A 23,068-nucleotide genomic window follows, 5' to 3' on the forward strand; every position below is an offset into this window, starting at 1 on the left:
TATTTACAGTAAAGACTGGCCTTGATAAAGATGCCTTGAGTTGCACAAAGATGCTGTAGCATAACTGAAAGGAGGCTTATAACCTGTAAAATTTTTCCAATGTGCTTTCTGAAAACATACTTTTTTACCTCTGATTTTTTTTTTTTCAGGAAAAAAGTATTTGCAGCCCTGGAATGTCTTGCCAAAGATAACAGGAAAGAAGAAAAGAAGAAAAATGAAAAAGAATGTAAATGTCCACTTTAATTATTTCTGTATCTTTCGACTAGATAGGTTTGCACAGTTAATTGCAAAAATGATTAAGACAAATGCTATTAGTCACCATTTAAATCCTTTTTAGAATAGGAGAAATGTTGATAACGGGAATAGGCTTATCCCAGGCCAATGTATTTTTACCAATAATAGATTTACTGACTAGAAGGTAAATGAGGGAGAAATAAAACTGAAGAGCTGTTAGAAAGTTGCAGTCGGAGCAGTTCTCCCAATGCTCAGAAGGAGTGGGGCAGTGAGAGGAACATGGCGTAAGATTTCCTGCATTGTGACCTCCTCTTTTTAGAGAAAATGAGTTGTAGCTGGAGGAAATGTTATTTCCTAATATTGTCTTAATTTTCAGTGATGAAACTATTAAACATCAGCACAGGCATCTTTGTAAAGGGAAAGATACTAGTTTACAGTACAGAATGGACTGAGGAGCTATTTTTCATGATGAATATTCTGATATTACCCATGACGTAAAACCATCAGTCCTCATGATGTCCAAGTAGTTTCTTTTTGTCACTCAGTGTACACTGACAGTCAGTCCAGTTTTACATACACAAAATGTCAAGGTGTTTGGGAACACTGTATTAGTATTAGTGGTAGGGAAAGGCACTGCTTTTCAAAAAATTCTCCTGGTGGCTGCTCCTCTGGTACATGGTTCAGGATTTTTTAGCTGCAAAATGCATTCTCAAGGGGGACACTCTCCAACACTTCCCTTTGGCATTTGGCTTGAGTGAGCAAAGAACAGAATATAAGCAATAGTATCTCCCCAAAGCTTTTTACTACTTCTGTGCCTGCTTCTTTCACTGTTTTCTCTTTCTCTAGCCAGTTGTAATTTGGTCATGTTGATTTTCTCCCTGAGGCCAATTGTAAATTGAAATAGAGCACGAAGAAAAACATATGTAATGTTGTAAATACAGTAGGAACCAGCTTATATTTTTGATTTTGTTTTTTTCTGGTTGCTTTCACAGATTGAACATTCAGTTGGTGATATTCACTTCTGTAAAAATTGACTTAAATGGGCCTATGAGCTGTGCAAGAGCTTCACGTTGGCTCTCTACCAACTGCTCTGTGTCATGCAAAACACTAAAGGAATCAGTGGATCAGAGATTGACATAAAGCCCCAAAAATTTATTGGGTGCTTGTATGGCTGATATGGAATAATAAGTAGATTTTATTTTCTCATCTTTTAGCCTTCATTTACTGTGACTTGTTGTTTTAGGGTTTTTTTAATAAATGTTTATGGCTTTTGGCATTCTCCAAGTAGATCAATAACATCATGCGGCTTTTAACATTATTTCTGGGAAAGCTGCTGACACTTTTAGGACATTCTGAGGGAGGAGTTTGTGTGTGACCAGGTTGTTTGTCCATTCAGTGTGAAGGCAGAGGGATGAAAAACAAGCCAAACTTGACATTTTTGGAGACTATTGTGTTGTTTGTCTCAGAGAGAAAATGAGGTTGACATTTTAAAGTATGCAATGAATGGTATGTAAGTAATGCTGTGCCACTGATTTACTGTGCAATCAGCCAAAGTGATCTGTTTGATTTCACAAACAGCGATTTCTGGAGATGTGGGCAAGGCACGATGAAATGTTCTCACAAGCTAATTGGGCTTGCGAATATGGATTAAAAATATTAGCAAATATTAGGAAATATTTTGTAGTGTTGTTAACTACCTTTCTTCCTCGATCCTAGGCTGCCAACCTAGGAAGAGCACGAACAAGTGTGAAAAAAGCTTATTTATATATTCCTGCCTGTGCACCTAACTTCTTTCCCTGGGAAGGAAGGCAGAAGGTAGCTAGTGCTGCTCAAACAGCCAGTGGAGCGCCAGCTGGAGCTGTGGGCTTGTTCATGATCAAAGACATCTCCTTTATTCTGGAAGAAGTGGCCTTAAATGATTTACAACACCCAGTACCTAAGAAATGCTAACATCGAGTAGTGACTAATCTAGGTCAATACCCCTTCCCCCCCTTCAGTGGAAGCTTCTTAGTGAAAATTTTGGTTTTATTGTGCTAGGGGATGAGGGATGAGGAAATAGGGAATGTTTCTGACTGTTTTTCCTTTGATGCACAATTGTACTCGTGAGAGTTTGCTGTAGGTTTTGCCACAAAAGTTGCTTCTGTTGGACAGTTGAGATTTTGTAGTTTCTGCTCCTTTTTCTTTTTTCTCATCTTTGTCCTGGTGTGGTGCTTATCCTGAGTGGAAGGAAGTAGAAACTGCACCATCTTTGTTAAATAGAGTACACCTCTGCCACAGCACTTCCACTTAACCTCTGGGAAACAGTTCATTTCCCTTGGCGAGGCCATTGCTGGTGATGTTTCTAAGCTGGTGAAGCTTCTAAGCTTGTGGGTGTATGACTTTGTGAGCACTCCAGAAGTGCTTGAGCGTTATCTGGGAATTGCTGTGAGAAGTGGTCCAGCTGCATCCCCTCATTCCTGCAGCCTGTGTTCATGGCTTTAAGTAACCCTCTGTTTCCCTCCAAACCATGCGAGTGTAGCAACATAACTCTTCATTATCACTCTGAGAGTCACTGACACGGCTGTGATTTTAAATCTGTGTTAAAATACTTCCAGCTTGCATTTTTTTTTTTTTGTATTAAAATGTGGGGTGTTAGGAAACATTATCATCAGCTTCTTACCTCCAACCAGAGCCTTGTTTGTGAGTAGGAAGTGTGAATGGGTTTGGATTCCAAACACGCGCCTGCCTGCACACCCGGGGAATCTTAATTAAGGAGTATGCCACCAGCCCCTATACATTTATTTTTCTTAAATATATTCCAGAAAAATCTAGTAGGTTTATAAAGAGTACCATGCCATTAAATCATAATAGTAGAACAGAGTTTTTACTGAACCAGAAAACAAGCAAATGAATAGAGGCAGAGAGATGACAGCCTGCTGTGAAACCAATGGTTACAAATTGGTTTCCTCTAGTCACAGTTGCCTTTAACTGCTTTAGATTCTCAGCAGCTTTTCATTAAGAATCTCCATGTGCCCTTTTAAAGAAGAAAGTGCATGACCCCTTTACTTTTGGAAATGCAGGTACAATGTGCGTAATATCAACCTGAGGCTGGTAAATTGGTAGATTGTTATTTAATGTCTTTTACGGGGCCAGTTTCTCTACAGGACTGGGTGGGTTTCCAGCAACATATGAATAAGCCACACAGTACAGTTATTTTTGTGGTATTTATGCAACTTGTGATTCAGTCTGATGAAATAGCACTTTCAGTATTTTTATAAGCTTTTGTTTGTTTGGGGTTTGTTCCCATTTTTGTAGGTTTTCTTAGATAGGAACATACCCAAGAAATATATATTTAATAAAATTAATTTTTTACTGAAAGTGTTATTGTCTCAACCTTTTTATGTTTTTTCTGGGGTTATCAATATACTAATAATATCCAGTTTGGAGTTTTTGTATGTTTCGATACGTATAGTTAAAGGGTTTTGGAATTTTCTTGGTTCAGTGTTTATTTTCAAAACCAGCTTATTTTTCCTTTTGTTTTTTTTTTTTTCCACAAACAAAAATTAATTCCAATGAACCCCAAGAACTTGCTTCACTTTTTCATTTTTTCTTTTTTTTTTTTTTTCCAGTAGGAATCAAATGCCATGTTTAAAGGTATTTCCCATAAAATCATCACTGCATACAATTTGGATCTGATCCAAGTATTATTCACTGCTATTCAAAGAGGTGGTAATGGGAGGAATTTTTAGTGCAGACAGCATTGCCACAAAAAGCAACTAATCCTGCATTTCTGGAAATAGCTGTTACTCAGAGATTTTCCCAAAACTCTGAGGTTAATTTTTGGTTAAACAGCCACAGACTTCATAGCTTACCTAAATAAGCTAATCCTGATGTTACAGAAATTGCACAGTAATACTCAGAAGAGAATCTTTCATCCTTAGCAGGATTTATGGTATGGAAATTGCTGAACACTTCATAGTGTGCTAGTTTGTGACCTGGGGTTCAGAAGTACAAAGGAATTACAAAGATATATGATAATACAGGACAATAGTTTAATTCCTGAGGTTGTCTGAGAAGCTATAAAGTTAATATCTCATCTCTTCTTCCACCACCTACTAACCCACAAGATCAAAGTGGGTCATGCAGTCCTGGAAATAAGGAATTGCCTAATAGTTATGGACATCATTCCCCAAATTATCTCTACAGGAAGAATAAGGCTTGAAGAGATAACGACATATGTGATAGATCAGACACAGTTATAGTTCCTAGTTTGGGCAATTAGGCAAGACCTGAGCTAAGCACAGAGCTCACAGCACTTTCAGCTACAGGGGTGACCTACTTTCTGTGGATTGATTCAACTTCTGGAATTCAATATTCTGTATGAACTGAAGTCATGTAGAATTCAAAATGTTTTGGCCCGGGACTCCAGTTTATGTATGTACATCTCAGTAGATCTAAAGGATCTACCAAAGGAGCAGTTTGAATCCAACCATACACCTTGATCTCAGCACCTCGGTTCTGGAACTGTGTTTAAGTTAATAAGTAATCTATGGCATGACGTTTTGCTCACTCACAGTGATTTCAAGGTGATTTGGCACCCAGCCATATCAGTCAGCCCTGTACAGTAAGGAAACCAGCCCAGGGGAAATCCTAGAGGAAAGGTCCAGAGTTTAACCACCTTGAGAGCATATGCAAAAGCACAAGTAAATGGATCTTTGGGTGTATGTTTGCCTGGATTTACCACTACTGTGTTTTGAACTAACATCATCAGCAATTTGCTGCAGCTGCTCTAGCTTGACAGAAACCCAGGACTGTCACTGGGATTTTACAGTAGAGCTGCCCTAGAGATTTTAATGCTTCCCCGTATTAGGGGTCTTGTTATCTCTGTTAACTTTTATTTACCCCACATGTCATAATGCCCTCCGCTAGGCTAACAGCGCGAAGGACATTCGGAGCCCACAATGCTCTTTTGTAGGCTTGCTTGGTAGGAACGTCAGGGCAAATCTTCAAAAAGCAACGTTCAAAAGAGAGGCTGTTAAAGAAGCCTGAGAAATGCAAATCCTATTTAAATAAGGAAATGATGTTCTTCAGTGATCTCAATAAGACCAGCTTGAGCAAGCCGGGAATGCAAGTGAAATCAAAAGACGTACAGTCTGGCTTGACTGACAATAATACTGTATGTGTCGTGAAGAAACTGTAAATGATAATGAACTAGAAAGCCTCAAAGTTTTGATGTGAAAGGGACCAGCAGGGTGTGATTTGATTGAGGATACTATTCGTTCTGGACTGAGGAGATTATTTAGGAAATGACCCATCCTGCCACAAAAGTTTGTGAGTACAAGCAAAGAAAAGTCAGAAGGGGTGGGGGGGAAATCCCTGTTGTTTACGCGTATACAGCTACTGTATAAACTGAACTCATTCTACCATCATAGGGGTTTTTTGTTGTGTTTTGGTTGGGTTTTTTTAATGTCTGTCTCATTCAGAATAGGCCTTTGAGGGCTGCTGCTGTATTTATCCAGGCTACGGGGCCAGATGCATGAATTCCAGCTCCCTAATCAAGAGCGTATAAAACACTGAATGAGAATGGGAGGAACCAATCAAATAATGTGGGCAGAGCTGGAATTCATCCTAATTTGCTATATACCCTCTCCTAATTGTCGAAGAAAGAATGACAGAGGATCAATTGATACAAGAGCGCACAAGTGAGATGGCTGAATATCTTTGAGGCAGTTTGTGCATTAATAATACAAACACCAACAATTACAGTTCCTACTGTTTATTATCTTTCATTGCTTATCTATTATAGTTGTACCCATTTCTGAATCAAAGACCACATTGTGGTAGGCAGTACACCAGTATGTATCAAAGAAGCCATTCCTATCCAGACATTTTGATTTCCTCTAACAAACATTATAAACGACATTTGAACAAAACAGCCACCAATGGCTTTGATATACAAGGGCTAAAGGGTTGTTTCACTTGGAATAGAAATGTTGTTGCATGCCATTACACGGGCCAAATCATCTGCATAGAGTAATTGAAAAAGACAGCATATTAAGTCATATTTCACTACTCAGTTTGTAACCACTTACAATGATGTGTTGCACTCCTTAAAGGAGTGTACCGGTGTTGTTTTGGGAAGACAGAATTGTAATCACAAAAATGATCTTGATGGTCATGTTTTCATAATGTTTTGGTAGCTCTGATCCAAATAAAACTTGCACACTGTTTCAGAGTCACTTGTGTACAAACACATTAGCAGTAAAGGTGAAAGCTACTAAATGCATTTCTTTCTCTTGCCTAATTGAGCAAAATACAAAAGGAACTTACAAGATAATGAGATGCATTAAAATGTCAAAGTCTCTGTCCAAACACTATATAATAAGTAAAATATAATATCATTAATGTTTATTTCAAATCTAATCAAGTTTTCCAAAGTGAAAAATACGTCGAAGTCATGGAAGCCTGTCAGTTTTTATAAGTTGAGGATCTGTTCTATGTTTGTTGGTTTAATGGTGTACTCTAAACTGGAATAATGCAAAAATATTTGGCACAGGCACACTAATTTTTAAAATATTTTGCGATAAATATGCTACTTTTTAACACAGCATAATGCAGTTATGTCTGTTATGGAGGAATTCTGATTATTATAAGTATCTTTAAAAAGATGTGTATCAATTTATTCTAGCAGTAAATCCTAGACTTACTTAGATCTTCATGAGATCAATTGTGCGGCTTTCCAAGAGGAATGAATATTAAAGAGCTGATATCTCATACAGTGCCTGCAAAGATTAGAATAGCTTACCAGTGTACATCAAAGATTTATCCACCTTAAGCTCCTACAAGAGAAGGAGGGGGTTTTTTTCACACTTGCACATGCTACGCATGCATAAGCAAGTAATGTTAAACTGAGATGAAGGGGAGGTGAGGTATATCTGATGCCAGCAGAGACAATACACAGATGAGAAAAAGCTATTTTGTAGCATCTAGATGCCATTTTCACAGTTAACAGATGTAGGTGGAAACATTTCTTTCTTAATGTAGGAATATTTATTTATTCTTCACCTGTCTGCCCTTCTTAGTCACCTTAAGTGTAAAAATGATTATATGATTAGGTGACATCCTCCTTCAGATGGGTAGTGAATATATTTTCTATAAATTTGTTTTATTTATCATTTATTAGATTGTGCAGGGATTTAAATTAAATTCAGAGCTAACAAAGTATATTTAAAGTGTTACTAAACACAACCATCTGTACAGGTATTTAATATAAAATCAGTGACAGATGAGTCCATGGATCACTGCTTAGCCTGAGTAAATGGAGGACTTTCTTACTTTGGGCAAAGAATTCTGCTTGCAATAAGAGAAATACACTGTTGACAGAAGAGTTGGGCCCTCTCTGTTTTAATAATCATTTCTTCATCCCCAAACCTTTTATAAATGGGAAGAACCCATCTGAGCCCACTGAGATGGGACTGAGTCCCAAAGAAGGTTCACTGCCTGGACACTTCCAGAGTTGAGCTCATCATTTAGGAGATACATTTTCGATGGAGGAGGACATTTTTGTGCTTAGCCCTGAGTCAGAGGCCTTAGAGAACAGTAATTTTTCACACTCAAGTTTGATATGATGTACTGGCAATGCCATTCTTGTGCTGAAACACAACAGTGGTTGCAGTTTTAGGTGCCTCTATGGGGCTATCAGAAAAATCAAGCAAAAATAAACACTTGTCTATTTTTTTCCCCAGTTTCTCTGAATCAACCCTTTACTAATCTCCATTGAAAAACACATTGAGATCTATAGTTGTCCTGTTTTCACATGGGATAAAGTTAATTTTCTTTCTAGTAGTCAGTATAGTGCTGTGACTTATATTTAGTGTGAGAATAATTTTGATCACACACTGATGGTTTTAGTTGCTGGGTAGCTGTAGTTACTACTCCAAGTTAAGGGCTTTTCAGCTTCTCATGCCCTGGCAGGTGCACAAGAAGCCAGGAGAGCACAGCCAGGACAACTGACCCAGCCTGGACGAAGGGCTATTCCCTGCCATGGAGTGTCATGGTCCAAACAGAACTTGGGAAGTGATCTGGGATCTCTGTTCGGAAACAGATGGTTTGTTTTTCTGCATGTGGTGAGAAATTGCATTGTGCATAACTTGTTTAATAACAATAATAACAATATTATTATTATTACTATTATTTTGTTGTTATCATTATTATATTTTCTCTTATTTTCCTTTGCTATCCTATATTAAACTGCCTGTATCTGAACACATGAGGGTTTTTTTTATTTCTTGCCACCTCCTTGTGGGGGGAGGGCTGAGCGTGCGGCTGCCTGGTGCTTACTTACCGGCTGGGGTTCAACCATGACAATGTTGTAAATCATGCATTCAAAAGGATTTTATTTACTGAATTTACCATGATCTGTTTCATGGCGCATGCATTCAAACACTGGGTTATGTTTTGGGCTGCGTTTCTGCACCATAAAAGCTCAGACATATACTAAAGCCCACTGCTCCATGTCTTACAGAAAAATTTTACTGTTGCTAGCTGGGTAACAGCAGGCAGCAGCTACTGCTACAGTCTATTTTCAGATTTACAGCACTGTTGTTAGGCATTAGGTTAATGGGAGTCATGGTGTAGTGTCAGCCCGTGATTTGACACAGGACCTGACAAAGAAGATTCTTAGATGAAGGCAGCATCGAAAAGCACGGTGGGGGTTAAGGGGAAAGGACTCTATTGTTTGTCTGCACTTTGAAAACTAGGTTTTCGTTCCTGGAAAAAGGCAATTTTTAAAAAAACGTTCAAGCGCAATGGAAGGTGCAGCCAGTATTACCAAGCTATATATTAGAATAGCTTCATTAGAAAAAAATATTCTTTTTTAAAAACTGTGTGCAAATTGTAATAAATACTGTTGTGACTCAACTACAAATCACCAACTGTTGGGAAAGAAGCATGATGTTCTTTTCCACCTTTAAGATAGTTTCTCGCAAGTAAGCTAATGAAAGTCTATAGAAGCAGAAGTTCCATTGGCATGAAATTTCCTTAAGTCCTGAAAGTAGCTATATTCTATAATCAGAAAAAGGGAAGAATAAGGATTTTATTCTATTTAATGCTAACCACTTTGTGTCAGCATTAGAATATTATTAACAATAGTATCTATTGTTTTTGCACATCACACTGATTTCCTAGGATAGCTGGTCATGAATCAGCTTCCGGGAGAGTTATTTTCTCTTCATCTACTAGAGATGGAGGTTAGGTATTGAGCTTAGACAAACACCTTTTACACTGTATGACTTTTGGTGTGTCTTTTACATAAAAATTCAAAATAAGGTCTGCACGCATCATAAAACTTGTTTTGATGTATTAATACAGTTAGGTACATTAACATCTTGGAATTTGTCAGATATCTACTGACAATTTTCATTTATAGAAGAAAAATCTGATTTAATTAAGTCAAAGAGCATTTTTCCCATTTCCTTCAATGCAAACACTAAAAGACAGAAGACACAGCTAGTGATTGCTAATGACAGCAACTGATTGTGGTATCACTATATAGCAAATTGTCGCTCATTAGGTAAGCCCTGACAACTGACAACGTGTATGGTTTTAGCCCATCCCAACTGTGTTGAAATAAAACACATTAGAATGAACTCCCCAAACCACAGTAACTCGTTGGGCTCATGTTTGCTTTTCCAGACCAAGGAAATATCATGAGTTAGTCTGACAAAAAATATTTCAATTTATTTATCCTCTTTCAGATGGTTTGCTTTACCATGACATTTACCTTTAAAGGCAGATCTCAGCCATCATTTTAGATATTTTATTGAGTGAAAGAAGACTGAATCCTAAAAATCTGAATCAAACTGAGCACCTGACTCAATTTTATGCAGAGTACTGTGACGTTTACTACTAATACAACATTTTGCTTAGAAACTTGATTACTGTTTGCTTTTGAAACATCAAGATTTACGTAACATTAAAAAAAACCAAACAATACAGCACTTCTTCAAATGATATCTTTAGTGAAATTGTAAAAGGAGAAAAGGAAAATCTCATTTCTTAAAAAAAAAGTCTTAAGGTATAGAATGGGGGCAGTTTATGGCTACCTTCCATTTTCAATATAGCAGATCTTCACACACGTGGACTCTACACTGAAGTTAATCATCTAGCTTTCAATAAGGGCACAGTGAGCTTGTGGTTTTGCCAGTGGGTTTCCCATCAACTGGTATATTTATTTTAATTTATTGCTAACTATTTATGGCAAATAATCTCTCACATCCAGTTGGGCCATGGGTTGTTTTTTGACAACTTTCAGTAGTGGAAATAAAAAAGGAGAGTCGTCCTCCATTGTTTCTCTTCTTGACTGATGGGTTGCAAGGTATTTTCTCTGGTCTTGGGATGATAAGTGTGACTGCTGAAAGCATATCACAGATGGTAACGTTTATGAGTTGAAAACAAGCAGTTATTTGCTTAAAAGTTACCAATTTACCTTTCCGTCCATGAAAAACTGCATGCTAAAATATTTGTAGTGCACACACATAATGAAGAAACTCATATACATAAGAAATACACTAATTATTTTAATGTCTCATGGAAATGTAAGATGACTAGTCAGTAAGACATATCTCACACACCCCTCCCCCCAAAAAAGGGGAAAAAAAGGGGGAAAAAAAGGATTTCTTCCCCTGAAAATTAAAATAAAAATGTCCAACTAGAATGTGAGTTTTTAAAAGAGACTATAATCTTAAAAGTTTTTTCTTGTATCACAGACAATACCAGAGACAGAGAAAGCAAGTAAAACTGCACTCAGACATCTTGCATTGTCTTTGTTATGCAGTCTGTGTCCAAGACCATCCAGCCTCAAGATCACAGCAATTAATGACACTTGCTTATTCCTGTGATTTCCTGCTGATAATTGTGGCACTCTCAAAAATAAATAATACCATTCAGCAGGATTTTAATTGAACTGGCTGCAATACAGAGCTGGAAGAAATCCTCAGGGGAAGCTGGATACACAGCTCTAAGTGAAAGCTAGCAGAAGAGGCCAGAAGTCTCTGCGCAGCCATAATAGAAACCTTCTGTATAACAATACAACTGATCTTTCATATAGAAACCCACTGTCTCACCACCTTTTCAGCAGCCTGTGCCTTTTTTCATTTAGCAAGCCTTGTCTCTCCCACCTTCATCTCCTTCCCTTCATTCACCATCCCTTTTGCTTCTCACTTGGCTTTCACCTTCCGGATTCACAGCAGCATTTGCAGATGTGCCCTTCACATATCAGATTGTGTTCATTATGGGAAGTAACCTTCCAGCATTCTCCTGAGTGGGACTGCAGAAATGCAGGAATTCATTACAAAACAAAAGCAAAGACCCAAGTGTGAAAAGAAAGTACTGTCCTTTCTCAATGCCTTGTCTCTCGTTTTCTCTCTTTCTCTGTTGTGTCGTGTATTTATTTTTTTAACTAGCAAATGGATTGTAGAAGTATTTGCAATAAAGTAAGTTCAAGGAAAAAAAATAGACTCTATTAATAATGTTTCATTTAGTCTGACTTGACCTTTTTAAAAGAGGTTTATGCTGCACAAGACGTGAAAACAGATCCTATTCAAATCAGGACCTAAATAAAAAACAACCAACCACATTAAAAATTCACTTTACAACTATCACTAAGCCAGATGGTTTAGTCTTGATATCTTGGCACCTTTCTGCTCATTTCTATTCCTCACTCCCCTACTCAAAACCCATTGTAATTGCTAGTATCTTTTTTCTTATGGGGGAGAATGTATGTTTGTAACATCGTCACAGAAGAGAGGAGTGAGCAGAATATTAGCGTGTGAGCCTGCACCTCTGCACTGGAATAAGAGGCATACAGAAATGTTTTGACTATGTGGCTTTCATAGAGAACATTTGAAGCAGTTCAGCAGGAACCTGCTAATTATCATGATGACCCATAAATAACATCAAGCATTAGGATTTCCATGTGAAAAACATTATCACGTGAAGCAAGGAGATGATCTGATATACTGAGTGGCCGGGACTACTCTATGTGTCAACCTAAAGCCGAGTGTGAACCACGTGGAAAGGTTTATGTACTGCTGGCATGTTGTTTTTAGAAGTGTAGATCTGAATTTTCTTCTGCTCTGGCAAGATGTACAAGATGCATAATTACTCATTACTCATTCACCTCCTCTAGTGAAACAGAGTGTCTAATGTTTCTGCCCTGCCCCTGTCCATGCTCTGCTAACCACTCCTGTCCTACACAAGACTTGATGGAACATCTTTTTTTAATACATGTCACTTAAATCCAAGAAAAAGTAGACAGCTGATCTTAGACCTTCATGTATTTTATCCACACATAAGAAATTAATATATGTGAGAGTCTGCATATAGTCTTGCACAGCTCTAAAATAATACACATGTCCTACATGGACATTATTTCTTCTTTTCATAAGTGCCTTTTCCTTCTTCAGTTCCAATGTAGCTGCAATCAAGTGATATTTCAGCAGATGAGAATATGAGCTTGCTGCATAATCTCTTGAACTGGTTTCCCTAAATATGTTGATATCTCAAATTAAACCTGTATAACTGCATATATAGACAAGCCCCAAAATTGATGTTTAAAGCCAAGTAAGTTGAAATGTTGAAATGTTCTAGTATCCAGATTAAAATTAGCTGTATCATTTACACCTGTCAATTTAAGGAAACAAATTAAACTGATATAATTTCAGTTTAAATCAGAATGAGAGTTTCCACACATGGTTTTACAGTGAATTAATTAAATGTCTGCCTACATGGGAAATATGACCAGAATAGCTCTCTTGTAAGAATGTGTCTCATTGTAGATACTCCTATTCCAGAAATGCCTTTTGGTTTGGGTTTGGGTTTTTTTTTTTTTGGTGGTGGTGGGTTTTTTTCTTCTTCAGTTTAATGCACTCTTAAATAAGGAGATCTGTTTCAAGTTGTTTAGAAATGCCTTATGTTGAAAGAAAAGATTCCCAGGTAGACAAAACCCTTTAAGTATTTAAAACCACACTGTCACTTATCTCAGGGAGTTAGCCAAGGACTGGGGATTTTTTAGCTTCCATACCTCTCTTCCCTATCCAGACTTTGAACATGGAAAAATATTTCAATTGTGATTCAAAAATCCTTTGACAGAGAGGAAAGCGTAATTTATCACGCTGTGCTGGCTGATTTACTGTACATGTAAGCTCTACTTATCACTTTGAATAACACTGATGGATTTCATTCCAGACCACATGAATGAGCCAGTATTTTTCTTTCCAGTTTGGCTGTGCAACACTGTCATGTGACAAGTGTACTGAACTTTTAAAGCGAACTGCAGGGCATCACAAGGTCTAGGAAAATCTAGCCAAACACTTAGAGACACTCCTTTGAGAAGAAAATTCTTGTAGTAAATTCCACATACATTTTTGGAAGCTTTGTTAGATACTAGTAGTCACAAGGAATTTGTAGTTGAATGTGAGGATTTTGAACAGCTGAGGCGGGTTGCAAACCAACTGTGTTGGAATGTCAAATTAAAGATGATAGTCAGAAATGATAGGTTGATATCAAGAACCACCTCCTCAAATGATAAATTCCTGCAGGCAGGGTAAGATTCTGAATGTATATCCATAGAATCACATTGTTTTTACCAGATGAGCTTGAGAATGAGTCAGAGTGAAGTTTCATCGAGCACCGTGTTCTGTTTCTGGCAGCGGGTAGTAGAGGATGCCTACAGAAGAGCATAGGAATAAGGCAAGCATATGGTTTTCCAAGAATGTATCTTGGGAATATGTTAGTATTCCTCTAACATCAAGCAGTTTGCTGCTTAGGGGCTTCCAGAAATGATTTCTTAGCACTAATCTTTCTTCACTGAATTTTTATTCCACAAATGTGTCTATCTGAATCCATGTCAACCTTTGACATTTGTAACCTGCAGGAGAGAATGCCATGTCTTTAGTAAACTTTGCATGATAAACCATTGTCTTTGTTTTGAACCTGCCAACTGCTAGTTATCCTGATACCCCAGGTTCTTGGGTTAAAAAAGACAAATTCCAGACCTCTGTCCTAATCACCCATGGCTGCAGGACATAGGCATCCAGGCCTGGCATATTGGTTTGTATCTAGTAAATTTAGTGTAAAATTCAAAATATCAAAATAATATCAATTTATCTTCCTAACTTCATGAGAGAGATTTTTAAAAACCTCACTCTGCTGTATAAATACCACATTAATTTACATTTTCTGGCAAAAAAAAGAAATTCTCTAGTCAGTTACAGGTTTACTTTTTTGCCTAAAGGACAGGCACTTTGGCTTGGCTGACTTTTTAAGTGCTCGTTTAGCAGAGGCTATCATCTTTTCTTAGGTCAAGAAAGCAGCAAGACCTCTCTCTTCTCCCTGCCCTCAGGAAAACAATATACAAAGACAAATTGCTGCATTTTAGATAAAGAAAAAGTCCCAATCTAGAGAGGGTAGCAATCTCTAGCAAGGAAGTATTCTGGGATTCATGTGTCTTCATGGTTCTGTTACCCTCTGGGCTCCACACTGACTAATGGAAAGCAGTAAATCCTCTTACAGCTGTTGTCTGGACTGTGTTGCCCTCTTTCTTTTCTGCCTTAAGTGAGACAAAGACTGTGAGCCTTTCCATGGGACATTTTTTCTGAGATGGCAGGGACAAGAACAGCCAGCATCTCCCTTTGAGCTCTTTGAGCAAGGAAAGGAGCACATTTAGAAAGGCTTGTGTAGGTATATAGGGACTGAGATTGCCATTCCAGTCACTGGGGCTGCTTTTTAGACTAGTTTCGAGACAGATCAGCAAGCTCATCTGCCTCATCCTGCAGCCAAATTGTCAGTATTGATGACATAAAAAGAAGGAGGAAAAATTAGAGAGGAAAAAGGGGTGGCAGGGGGAAGACCCTTGAGGGATCCCACCCCACTTTGTGCCTGGGACACAGAAGTCCTACAGTCATGTTATTGCATTTTTGAAAGCAACTATTTCGACATCACATCAGCACTTGTGTGCATCTCTCTGCACTCCGGCATGCATTGTAACAAATCATCTGGCCCTGGGTTAAAGACTCTAAAAGCTAGAGAAGCCACTATACTTCAGGAAATATGGGTCCAGTTGTTATTTGTATTCAGCGTTTAAAAAATTGTGTACTTTTTTCCTAGTCCAGACTTATCTGAATTCAGCTTCTGAAAGTAAAATCTCACTACATCTATTTCTGCCAGGCTAACAACTGCCTACAGCCTGATAGTTATATAAATAGTTATATACATAATCAATTTAGCAGTTCTTGGACAAATATCTAGCAAACTCATTAAATTCCTCAGTTTTTCATGATGCAATAAGTGTTCCAGAACTAGCAGCATCTTTGTGGCTCCTGTCTGAACCACCTGAGTATGCATAATGGTATGGTCACAAGGCATTGCAATATCATGGGTGGATATCAACACCACATGCCTCTTTGATATTCTGTCTTTATGCATGCACCAAAGCAGTTTTGCCCTGTTAGCTACAGCATCACACAGAGAGCTCATGTTAAGCTGCTTGGTACCACAACAGCTTCGAGTATTTCAGCATTTCAAGTACTTCCCACCAGTTTGCATTCATGACCCGTCTACATCTTTCTTAAAGGTGTATGTTTCTATGTGTTTCAAATTAAAACAACTGCTCAGGGAATTGCCAAATTTATTCATAGAAATTAATCATCCTCATTATTTACTATACCACCCATTCTTGTCTTCTGTAAATTTTACTAGCAACGATTATACTCTCTTAAGAATACAGATAAAGATGTTGTATAGCATTTGGTCAAGAACAGATTGCACTTGGACTAGCTCCATAGTATGATGATTCATTATCCATTTTCTTGAGATCTGTCAGTTAAGTAAGATTTAATTGGAGAAAGTTTTTAATTAGATCTGGATGGCAAATGATTTTTCCATATTGCAAAATCTTCAGGATTTCTTTTTTCTTTTTTTTTTTTGTACTTTCCTGAAATAGACCAAGATACTGAAACCTCAAAGTTGGGGGGGGGGGAAGGAAGGATAAAAATGAATGCGGCAAAAACTGGGTGAAAAAAGTATTCTAGTTTCAAAGCTTGGATAGATTTCTACCTACACAGAATTTTACCATAAAAAATTTTCCCTATATTTCTGAACAGCAACCAAAATGCCTGGAAAACAGAATCTTCCACTGAAAAATTGTGAAATACATGAAAAAGCAGAGATAACATCAAAGCTTAAAAATAATCAAAAGCATCTCTCCCCCGCACAAAGGCTGTAGTTTTGGCAAGCTGTCACTTGCCCATCTGAATTAGTCTTAATCCATTTAAGAGATCTCCAATTTTTGTATATTGATAATTTGGTTATCAAAATGTCATACAGGACTACATCAAATTTCTGAGAGGCATCAGGGAGACACATGTTCAATGAATTGATCAGATACCTAGTGTGTCATTTACCACCTGTAGTTCAGGACAGAAGTCCATTAGAATTCAGCCTGCATTTCCAAATCCTCCAAGATCCCCTGAAATGCACCCTTTGCCCAACTTGTGCCATGTTGGCGTGCAAACAGCAGGCAATCTTTTGCTGAAATTGGCAAAAACCCACAACCCAAAACCCTACTTGTTTCTGTTCAGACAGAAACTAACTTGTACTGCACTGAACTCATATCAAAACGGTGGTGTCTTGTGGACAGCTTCTTGGAAGGAGTCAAAACAGCTACACTTGTCATGAAGATAGGAGAGAGACAGAAATGTCATTGCCTTTGCATCTGTTCAGGCGTTACTATAGCTGGTTTATGTTGGTACATATATAATACTATATAAAGAGTGGCAGGAAGCGTGATTCTTAGACCCCCCATCATCCATCTACATTGCTTATTTTTCACTCAGAATTACACAGAATTGTAGGGGTTGTAAGGGACCTTCAGTGACCATGGAGTCCAACCCCCCTGCCAAAGCAGGCTCCCTAGGACAGGTCGCACAGGTAGGTATCCTGAGAAGGAAACTCCACAACCCGCCCCTGGGCAGATTGTTCCAGTGAACAGTTAGTTCATTCCTCATTAGTTTTGGACTTTTCCAGCAAGCTTTCTCCCATAATCTCAGCATGGATTCATCAAGGGGAGATCGTGCTCGACCAATCTCACAGCCTTCTATGATCTCATCACCAGCTGGGTAGATGAAGGGAGAGCAGTGGATGTCATCTACCTTCACTTCAGCAAGGCTTCCAATACTGTCTCCCATGACATCCTGATAGCAAAGCTGAGAGAGTATGGGATAGATGAGTGGACAGTGAGGTGGGTTGAGAACTGGCTGTCGGACTGAGCTCAGAGGGTGGTGATCAGTGGAGCAGAATCTGACTGGAGACCTGTGACTAGCAGTGTTCCCCAGTGCTCGGTGTTGGGTCCAGTCCTGTTTAATATCTTCACTGATGACCTTGATGAGGGAATAGCATCTACCCTCAGCAAGTACACCGATGATACAAAGCTGGGAGGAGTGGCTGACACACAGGAACACTGCACTGCCATCCAGCGAGACCTGGACAGGCTGAGATCTGGGCAGTTAGAAACCAGATGTGATTCAACAAAAGCAAGTGTAGAGTCTTGCACCTGGGAATGAATAACCGCTTGAATCAGTACAGGCTGGGGGATGACCTACTGGTGAAGAGCTCTGTGGAGAAGGACCTGGGAGTCCTGGTAGATGACAGGTTGGCCATGAGCCAGCCGTGTGCCCTGGTGGCTAAGAGAGCCAATGGGATCCTGGGGTGAATCAGGAGGAGTGTGGCCAGCAGGTCGAAGGAGGTGATCCTCCCGCTCTACTCTGCCCTGGTCAGGCCACCTGGAGTATTGTGTCCAGTTCTGGGCTCCCTGGTTTAAAAAAGACAGGGACCTCCTGGAGAGAGTCCAGAGAAGGGCTACAAAGATGATTAAGGGCCTGGAGCATCTCCCCTGTGAGGAAAGGCTGAGTGAGCTGGGACTGTTCGGCCTTGAGAGAAGAAGACTAAGGGGGGACCTTGTTAATGTTTATAAATATCTTAAGTATGGCATGCAGGGGGAAATGGCCAGGCCCTTTTCAGTGATCTGTGAAGACAGGACAAGGGGCAATGGCTGCAAGTTGGAGCATAGAAAGTTCCGCACCAACATGCCGAAGAACTTTTTCACAGTGAGGGTGACAGAGCCCTGGAATAGGCTGCCCAGGGAGGTGGTGGAGTCTCCACCTCTGGAGATATTCAAGACCTGTCTGGACGCCTATCTGTGCAATCTGAGCTGGGGAGCTGCTTTGGCAGGGGGGTTGGACCCGATGATCTCTCGAGGTCCCTTCCAACCCCTATGATTTCTATGATTCTATGATTCTATGATATCCAGGCACAACATTGTTGATAATTCACTCCAAAGCATGATCTCCAAAGGCAACATGGATCAGACAGACTCCCTTACTATGGCTCACAGTCCCACACATGGTCCTCCAACCCATCCTGGTTTTGGCTAGGATAGAGTTAATTTTCTTTCTAACAGATGATGTTGTGTTGTTTGGGAGTTAGGATGGAAGCAGTGCTGATAACACCCTGATGTTTTCAGTTGTTGCCAAGCAGTCAAGGACTTTTCAGTTGTTCATATTGCCCTGCTAAGGAGAAGGCAGGGGGGTACCCAGAAAGCTGGGAGGGGACACAGCCAGATCAGGTGATCCAAAATGGCCAAAGAGGGTATTCCATACCAATTACATCATGCTCAGCATAAAGTGGGGCTGGTGGAGGAAGGAGTATGTGGCTCCAGGATGTGCAGTTTTTGGGGACAGTCCAGCTCTGGGACAGCTCTGAGCTGTACAGCCTGAGTTGTGCAGTTTGGTGAGAAACTGCATTGTGTATCACCAGTTTTGTATATATTTGCTGTAAAAGTCTTATTGTTATTTCTGTCTCTGCTGTCCCAGTAAAGTATCCTTATCCCAACCCATGAGGTTTACCTTTGCTTTTTTTCCTTTTCCCCTTCCCCTTTCCCACCCCCCAAGAGTGGCTGCATGGTGCTCAGCTCCCGGCTGGGGGCAGAAGCATGGCACAACACTATCCCATCTGGCTTTGAGATGTCCTTTGCCATGGCCTAAAGTACATAACATACCTCACAGAGGAAACAAAGCCAAATTATGCTTTTTTCTTCTCTTGCTTTCCCTGTTGTTGGGACACTCAGAAGGCTCTTTCAGGGCAAGAATAATTCCTTTCCTGATTCATCCCAATAAAGCCTTTTACCTCCTTGAAAGGAAAAATTACATAATTTGCCCTCAGAAGGTGACTGGAATTCTTTCTTTTTCCATCTCTTCTTTTGAGTTTCAGGTGTTTACTTTTCAACAGAGTTTTCTTTAGCATACCCAAAATCAACGTGTGGTTTCCTACCGGTAAGAATTTAGCTCTTTCCAATACAAAACAGAGACCTACCTGTGACTTAAAATGTGATTTACTGAGCTAAGACCCTAACTTTCAGCCATTTCTGCCCTGAACAGCACTCCTAAATCTTGTTTTGAATTACAGCCCAGCTATTGTACCAACACTTATCTTTGACAACCATACTTGTAATACCATAAAAAACCCCAATATCTAGTTTGTCTGACAAGGCCTATTTTCTACAAAATAAAAACCTGCCCAGTTTTATTTACATTGATTGTGGCACTACACTGTAAATCTTTATGTATCCTGTACCAATTTTCTTATGACTATGCCCAAGATCAGGACGGGGATTAGAATTCTAATGTTACTTATTTACTTTTTTAAAACTAGTTTAACATTTCTGTGTAGACAAGGTCTAAACCAAATTATATCAGTATAAGCCAGTTGTAGCTACATTTAAAAATTAATTCCAAAAACATTCACAGCTTTGCATAAATCAAAACACTTCTCATTCTTTCCTTGAATTTCTCTCAGAAATGAAAAACACTCTCCATGCATGAGAAAACTAATTCTTACATGCAAATGCTCCCAAGGAGAAAGTTGATTATTTCAAACAGATCCACAAAGCAGGAGAGAATGGCTCTGGCCCAAACATGAGGAAAAGAGAGTATGCTGGTGTGTGCTGGGGACACCTTGGACACATTTAAAGTGCAACTTAACCCACAGGTTTGAGATATTGTGGGCAACAGAAAAAAAACCTTCAAAGCTTTCTTTCGAAACTGTTAAAATTCAATTACAAATTTTGCTGCTTTAGACTCAATGACATTATACTAAGAATTACTCAGTTTAGCTCAGTATAACTGAAAGAAACTCACCCCCAACTCCTGAAAATACTAGTTGCTGTGTTGTTCTGGGACACCAGTCTAAGTATCTTGTAACCATGAATGTATTTACCCTGACAATAGGCCTACAAGGTAGGAAGATATTAATACCCTCATTCTACAGATGATTAAATAAAGCATGGGGAAGCTTATTTCATATCCCTTAATAGACTTCCTGGCTAGTAATCTTTAATATGTCTAATATAAATACTATATATTTTATGCCTTTATGCCTTCATGCAAGTTTATGGCTCTTGACTCCAAATATTCTATCAGGACAGGCTCAGGCAGGAAGCATTCATCACCAGGAAATTGGGATAACTCCTGACTATGACCAGGCAAGTGAAACAGCAATATGTTGAGCTATGATAGAGCCAGCAGAGAGTATCTGCCTATTACAACTTCCAAGGAATTACTTATTCACCATCTCAAAGGGTGAAAACAAGGGAAGTCCTGTCTCTCAGAAAAAAGTCTGGGCCAAAAAGTAATTCTCAGAGTTTTTTAAAGGGGTGGATAATTTCTAGCATTCTTGATCTTTCCCAGCTAAACTGGCACTCCTGATTACCCAACCATAGTTAAAGAGCTAAACCTCAGGAAGTGCCCTCAAAATTTAATATGCTCAAGCTGGGTGAGAAGCCTTGAACATGGGCAAAGTCTAGCTGCAGAACATGGAGATTTTCATATTCAGTCTCTTTGTAGACAAGAAGTTTTTATATATACAATACCTGATGTCTGTGCAGAGCTTTTCAAAAAATATAGCTTAAATGAGAAATGTTCCAATAAATCTAACAAAACAAAATTAAACAAAAGACAGAGAGACAAAGAAATGAGATATCTCTGATCCAACAAGTAGTGCCAGGTGCAGTAGCTGGCAGAAAAACACCTTGTCACCTCCCTCCATGTCTGATGCACATGACTTCTCAGCCTGCGTTGAATGACAGGAGGTCCATGGCTACGTACCAGTGCTTCATGTAAGCAGTGTCTCGGCCATAAGTGGGGCAGAATACAAATGAGATGCTGTCTGGTGCACTTTGTCTAGCCCTAGATACCTGCTGTTGTGGAATGCTGCTGTCACTTCACTGAATATCTGACCGCCTAAGGATTAATAAAAAATGTGGCAGAGAGCAAGGAGTTCCCATCAACAGAAAAAGCTACCTGAGGGACTAGTCAGAAAAACCAGACAGTGTTGTCCTCTTGGATTTCTTATTGTTTCCTTTTCTGTTTGTGTTAGCTACTCTTGCAGACCATTTCTTCCACTTTACATGATCGTCTATTGAAATCATAACACTGAATTTGTGACACCACAATTATTTCCATGGCAACTGGTTACTGTCAAACAGTGAGGCACTGCAAGGACGGCAGCACAGGAGTGATATGATCAGCAATTTTAGTCTGTCCAGTGAATCCCAAGCTGCTGGAGAGGGCGCAGAGTGGCAGGAAGGCCAAGCAAACACATGAATCAGACTTGCTTGCAATGAAATTGGGAGTAATGATATCCAATCATCTGCTGTTAATTAACACTTCATTTGTTACACCCTTTGAATAATAAAATAAAAACCAAAAAGTGCCTTGAAACAAGAGTACCAAGCCTGTTAAGGCAAGTTTTGGGTTCCAATCCATTAAAATGCAAGTATGGGGAAATCACCCTTCTGTACTTATGTCATGTGCCAATCAACATCAATTCAGTTGAAGACAGATTTAAGAAAAGTCAATTGACTTTCTGTCCATTCCAGAATGAATTCTGATCATTTAGCAAGAAATCACCATGCCAGGAGTTGACAAAATACATTTGAATGTCATTCATATAATAGCGAAAGTCCATTTCTTTGTTTTTACTTTTTGCTGTTTTTTTTTCTCTTTTCTTTTTTTACATACCACCACTTTAGTGCTGTTCTCCACTAGAACCATTTGAAAAATAAATGTGAAGTAAAACATAACTGTGAATGAATGACAGTGAAAGTCTAAGAAATGTTGCACACAGCTTCAGGGAGGCCTTGTAGTCACTCAATGCAAATAAATACCTACTTGAGAGAATTGTGATTCATGTAGTGTTATATATATATTATATATATATATATAAAAATTATCAAAGACTATCAAATTTACAAGGATGCTATCTTATTTTTTCCAGGTATGTCGTGCAAGTGTCAGGTCCACCTTCAGGTCCCCCCTGCACCTATCCCTAGGAATGGTGATGGTCTAAACTACTCAAAGCCAAATATGTGAGTTATGGCTTATCTATTAGTGCCCTTCAAATGTGCCATGCAGTGGTCCTTACTGTTGCTGTTGAGCTTGAGGGTTATTGGTGTGGTTTTTTTCCTGTAAACTGCCAGAAAACTGCCTACTGATTACACCTGGAGTACTACACTTGATGTGTTAACAGCAAATGCTGTTATCTGGAACCTAACTGTGCTTTTGTGGCTTCTGCACAGCCTTTGTGCTGTGTGACAAGCAAAGCAAAAAAGACAGAGAAACTACCTTGGTAATCAAGATCCTCAGCAGGTATAAGCAGGTGTCATAGCTGAAGTTATGCTGGTTTACACCAGAGGAGGAGGGAGCCTTTTGACCTTTACATTTTTATTAGCAGATCTCTGTCATCC

This window comes from Gallinula chloropus, assembly GCF_964237585.1.
Source record: "Gallinula chloropus genome assembly, chromosome: 2".
Lineage (NCBI taxonomy): Eukaryota > Metazoa > Chordata > Aves > Gruiformes > Rallidae > Gallinula > Gallinula chloropus.